This window comes from Micropterus dolomieu, linkage group LG03 (genome assembly GCF_021292245.1).
Source record: "Micropterus dolomieu isolate WLL.071019.BEF.003 ecotype Adirondacks linkage group LG03, ASM2129224v1, whole genome shotgun sequence".
NCBI classification, from domain to species: domain Eukaryota; kingdom Metazoa; phylum Chordata; class Actinopteri; order Centrarchiformes; family Centrarchidae; genus Micropterus; species Micropterus dolomieu.
Genome location: NC_060152.1, coordinates 12,135,638 through 12,141,848, shown reverse-complemented (window position 1 = coordinate 12,141,848; position 6,211 = coordinate 12,135,638).

The following is a 6,211-nucleotide window of genomic DNA, read 5'->3' as shown; positions in this document are numbered from 1 at the left end:
AAGATATGTCATTGACAGTTACGAAGTAACAAGTGGCACTTGCAGTGTAAATATACTGTTACCCAACCTCTGTTTTCACACTGTATACTGGGAGTGATGGAGTTAATTAGGTGCTGAGTGATTGATTAGAGAAATGATTCTGTATAGATAGACAATATATAAAATGATAAACAGCAAAGTTGTAAAAAAAAAAAAACTGTTTAACATCAAAAACTGCATCTCTATTTTGGCTTGTTACCCCATAAATATTTTTGCGATCCCCAGGTTGTCGCAGTTCAACCAAAGGTTTGATATTTTCCTGTCTTGTCTTGCTTGATTAGAATATTTTTTAGAGGACTAAAAATGTGCTTCAGGTTTTCCATTTATTTATTTGGAAATAGAACTGATTTGTCTGACTGCCGCCAGGTGAATGGGCCTGTTTTATGTGATACAACATGAAGAGTCATGCTACATCTCTGTACGTTTTTATGAGTTCTTTCACTGTTTGTAAATACGTCACAGTACATTAACTTTTTTTTTTTTTACGTGTATTTACTTTTCTGCAAATTCTATGTGTCTCTGTTTTTTTCTGTAAAGTGTACTGGGACCACACAGCTGGTAATTTTTTTACACTTTAATAAACTTTAAACTTAAACTGTTAAACCAGTTTACCCTCAAAACCAACCCCTTTTGTCAATATAATAAACTTCCCTTCACTTCAGTGGTGTCAGTGTTCTGTTTTTAAAAGCAGTTCTGCTGAAAGAATTACAATTTTAATTTGTTTATTTATGAACTGTACAGATCAGCTCTGGTTTCTGGGTAAATATAGTGCCACATTGTTTTGTAAAGAATAACATTTTAAAAAACAAACTTTTTCTTACCATTCAGTTCTCATACCATTCTAGTATATTTAATTGGTTTAACATCTACGTATTTTGCTGAAATTATACTTCTTTTTATGTGATGTTTTACATTACATTTACCTGTTGCTTTTATCCAAAGTGACTTACAAGTGCTATATATATGTCAGAGGCCACACGCCTCTGGAGCATCTATGGGTTAAGTGTCTTTCTCAGGGACACATTGATAGATGTGTCGTGGTGGGAATCAAACCTGAGTTTCCCACACTGAAGGCATATGTCTTCCTGACTCACCTCAGCCTGATAAAATGTCTTTTATCCATATGTAACGATTTATGAAGCTAAAAAGAAGTTAACTTTAAAGTGTTTAATGGTAAAATGTTTTTCTTGATAAATTTCTAACACTAAAAGAAATACTTTTGTATTCTTCTTTAGTTAAGTAAAAGGCGTGATTCCAGAACAAGAAAATAATAATTTAGCAGAGAATGTGAGTTGTGTCATGTGTTTGATTTTGATAACAGGATAAAAGCTATTTTAAAATGCTCAACTATTTTTTAAAACTAGGTTGACCTGTGATCTCTGAGTGCAGCTACTGCCAAGTCTTATCTGTTAGTTGTTAAATAAGTTAATATTTTACAGCTGAGAAAGGCCACTGTCTTGCATCTCATAAAATCCTCAACATTTACATAATTATATCACCAATGTGAACCAAATCAGAAAACACAGTGTTAATATGCCACAACTATGAATAGTGAAAAGCACCAATGTGGCATTGAACAGACTTTACTTGACGTCTAGCCTCATTGTGCTTGCTTCATTTCACGTCTTGAGCTCTGAAGAAATGAAAATGTGATGCACATGAAAAAATGTAACAAAACAAATGTATAGTAAATGACTGAAAAGCATCTCCACAACATAGCGAATGCTTCACAGCGGGAGGTAGTTTTGACTGAGAGCACATGGGACCAGGGGCCCCAAAAGCTGCAGATCTTGCATTATTGCATAATCTTGTGACCCTGTCTTATAGATGGGCCATGTGTAAAAATCTTGTTCAGACATGGTGCAATTTCCTCAATGAACTTTATAAACGTCTTTCAAACTGACCTAAAGAAACCCTGGGGCCAGGTAGCTCTAGCATTAAATGTGCTGGTTGGTGTAGGTCCATCTGTAATGTGCTGCGTACTTTATGGGAACTTGGAGGCAACAGAAGGCCAACAGTTTATTCTGCACATGGTCACCAGTTTCAATGGGTCAGACCTACTGCCTCATGCACATCTGTTTGGTTTCTACTGAACAGAAAACTGAATGTAGCAGCTGGTACAACTGCAACATCGTATCAGCAGTCTGCTTTAAAGTACAGGGAGGTACTTAAAAAAAAAAAATTAATATGTAATTGTTGCAATTACATTTTTGTGAGCTGTTTTAAGTTAACCTCTGAAGACTCAAAGACTTCCCTTTCTTCATTTACTTTGGTAAATGTTATTCTAAAAGCTGTGCATGTTGTTGTTTATGTAAAGCTAACATTGTTTCTATATTTTCTCCTCAATGTTGTTTTATTAGTTAGTCATGATAAATTTGGAGCAAGGACTTCAATAAACCAGTAGCAAGAAAACCACTTGTGTCTGCCTCTGCTTAGAGGGAATTACATATTTTTTTAGTACACCTGTGTGTATCCTCTTTGGACAAAATACTTTTTTTTAACAAATTCACTGAGATGAGCCAGCCCGACTCAAATTGTGAACTTCCTATGTCCTTGGCCTTGCTTGCCCAAATCTTGTAGATTAATGATTTATATGTGTAAGAATAATGGTCTAATAACAATAAAGATAATAAGAACTCACCTTACAACAGACCGGAGTATCTACTAAAAACGCCTCCATGACTTCCTTTGTTTTGTACCAGACCAGCATGATACACATCTGTTTCACATCATGCCAACAAAGTACATTTATTTCTACACAACAGGTGTCATAAAATATTTATTATAGACATAAATTATGAACTCAAGAACACAATAGAGTCAAGTAATAATAATTAACAAGGGAGATGGTGTGATGATTTTCCATCTGAATCTACATGAAGCAATGGAAGCTTTTTAAACATTCATCAGTATTCAGGATGAATCCATAAACTTTCAATGAATATTTTAGACATGGTACAGTAGATTATGTCACACTGTATGCATATACAAAGAAGATAAACAAGATATTACTCACTCCTTTAATTTAATTTAATAAAAAACATTTTATAATAGTTGCTCTTCAATGTTACTTTTCAAGGCCTTTTGAGTAGTAGAATACTGTGGGACTGTAACACAATACCTGAGCAGACCGGGCAGTTTAGTTTCTTTATCAAGAGCCTTTTCCAATTAACACTTGGCATGATACAGAGGAAAAGGACAGGTCACCAGTTAACCAATTGATAATATGTTGCCAAATTAGTCACCAACTCATGTGACATGAACCCTTTTTGCTAGATCAGTGCCACTGAAATTTGAAAGTTAAAGTATTATATAGTTTGACAGCAACTGATTAAAAAAGCATTAAGAGTGTAAAAACTGGCAAAGTGATATATTTTTAGACACTGCTTGAACCAAGATTACATTTCAGGACACTGTGAACTGCATGTGTACTGTATGTCATCATCTAAAGTAAGTAAGTAAAACTGCACTTATACAGCACTTTTCAAAACCCAGGCTTCAAATTTGATGTAAACTGAACTCAAAGTAAAATGTTAACAAACTGGAAAAAGGAATCCCAGCTGAGAGACCGGTAATTGCTTTGTTTACAGTGTTAAGGTGAAGATAATAGCCACTACCAAAAAACCCCACTATAAAATATATATAATGTGGCATGGGAGGGGAGGCTTGGGTTTGAAAATGGCGCAGTGGATGAGACACATGCCTTTGTGTGAAAGACCAATCCAATGTGTCTGTGAGAAAGACACTTAACCCCTAGTTGCTCCAGAAGTGTGCGACCTCTGACATATGACAATTGTAAGTTGCTTTGGAAAGAATCTAAATGAGTAAATAAATAAAATGAGGTTTGGGGTCCCATGCTGGAGGTGCTGTCCCTGCGAGCCAACCCCGCAGGGCTGGATTGGTAATCTGGCGTACCGGGCAAATGCCTGGTGGGCACCTTTGGGGCCACTGTAACTGAAATTATTTAATTGTAATGTTTTTTTAAAAATGGGCCAACAACCGGCCATAAAGCACGGACAGCGGCCCATTGGGTGATTTTCTATACATACCCCCCAAATAAATCTTCAGATGGAGGCCGCCAAATGCGCGAAAAGAACCTATATGTTTGTTACCGTGGCTGCAGTAGCTTCAACATCAGCTGCAGTACCCTGCGTAGAGCAGGCACAGGCACTTGAAGGAGTAAAGGAGAGCTGTGGCCGCTGACAGGCAGAGGAGGAGGCTGTATTAGCGAGTGACTGAGTGAGAGAGAGAGCAGGAGGAGAGAGGAGGTGAAGCGGTAAGCATGAGTAGCTCAACCTGTAGGGAAGGAGCAGGGAGGGAGGGTGAAAAGATCACTTAAATTTTACTCACTTTCATAATTTTTTCACTAATCACTTTAAATCAGTTAACCCCCAGACATACCATCACAAAGCCCTAACATACCAGGAGCTGAAACCAGAGAAGAGTCCCCTCAGCCAGATGGTCCTGAGGCTCTCTGCAGTAACAAGTCCCCAACAGCCTCAAGACAGCAACACCAACTCAAGCAGACCAAACCAAATTATCAGCAAGCAGAAAGAAAATTATATTGATTACTGGAAAGAAACAACCAAAACACAAAGTAAATTACTTATTAGTTATCTGACCCTAAAAAGAGAATTGACACTGGCAAATTACCTGAGTACAATAAAATGTCCCAAATTAAGAAAAATATTGACAACAAACAGACTGAGTGAACACAGCCTGGCCATAGAAAAGGGTCGCCACAGACAGAGCTGGCTACCACAAGAGGAGAGACTCTGCTCCCAGTGTGACAGGGGACAGGTAGAGACAGAGCTGCACTTTCTAATCTCATGCCCTAAATATAAAACACTAAGACAAAAACACTTTTTTATTTCCCAAATATACCCCAAATTCGAATTCATATCAGACACAAAGAAACTCCCCTATTTACTGGGAGAAATACCCAAATTCGAAATAATTGCTGCAAAATATGTCTCCTCATGCCATGAAGTGAGGACAACCAGTGGAACCTCAGACTAACAAATAATTGTACAGATTTTCAAATTATTATTTTGATCATTTGATATTTTAGTAATTGTTTTGTTTTTACATTTGATACTGGTTTCTTTTTTTTTTTTAATCAATTAATTCTTTAAAAAAAATGTATTTTATTTATCTATTAATATATACACACGTTACTGTTTCATTTATTTATTTTATTTTATTTTTTTATATATATATATTTTTAACAACACACACGCTTACTGTTTTGTTTTATTTATTTTATTTTTAATATATTTTTATTTAAACACACACACGCTTACTGTTTTGTTTATTTATTTTATTTTTAATATATATATTTTTTAACACACACGCTTACTGTTTTATTTATTTATTTTATTTAAATTTTTAATATTTCTTTTTTTTCTTTTTTTAAACACACACACTTACCGTTTTATTTATTTATTTTATTTTAATATATATATATATATTTTTAACAACACACACGCTTACTGTTTTGTTTTATTTATTTTATTTTTAATATATTTTTATTTAAACACACACACGCTTACTGTTTTGTTTATTTATTTTATTTTTAATATATATATTTTTTAACACACACGCTTACTGTTTTATTTATTTATTTTATTTAAATTTTTAATATTTCTTTTTTTTCTTTTTTTAAACACACACACTTACCGTTTTATTTATTTATTTTATTTTAATATATATATATATATTTTTAACAACACACACGCTTACTGTTTTGTTTTATTTATTTTATTTTTAATATATTTTTATTTAAACACACACACGCTTACTGTTTTGTTTATTTATTTTATTTTTAATATATATATTTTTTAACACACACGCTTACTGTTTTATTTATTTATTTTATTTAAATTTTTAATATTTCTTTTTTTTCTTTTTTTAAACACACACACTTACCGTTTTATTTATTTATTTTATTTTAATATATATATATATATTTTTAACAACACACACGCTTACTGTTTTGTTTTATTTATTTTATTTTTAATATATTTTTATTTAAACACACACACGCTTACTGTTTTGTTTATTTATTTTATTTTTAATATATATATTTTTTAACACACACGCTTACTGTTTTATTTATTTATTTTATTTAAATTTTTAATATTTCTTTTTTTTTTTTTTTTTTAAACCAACA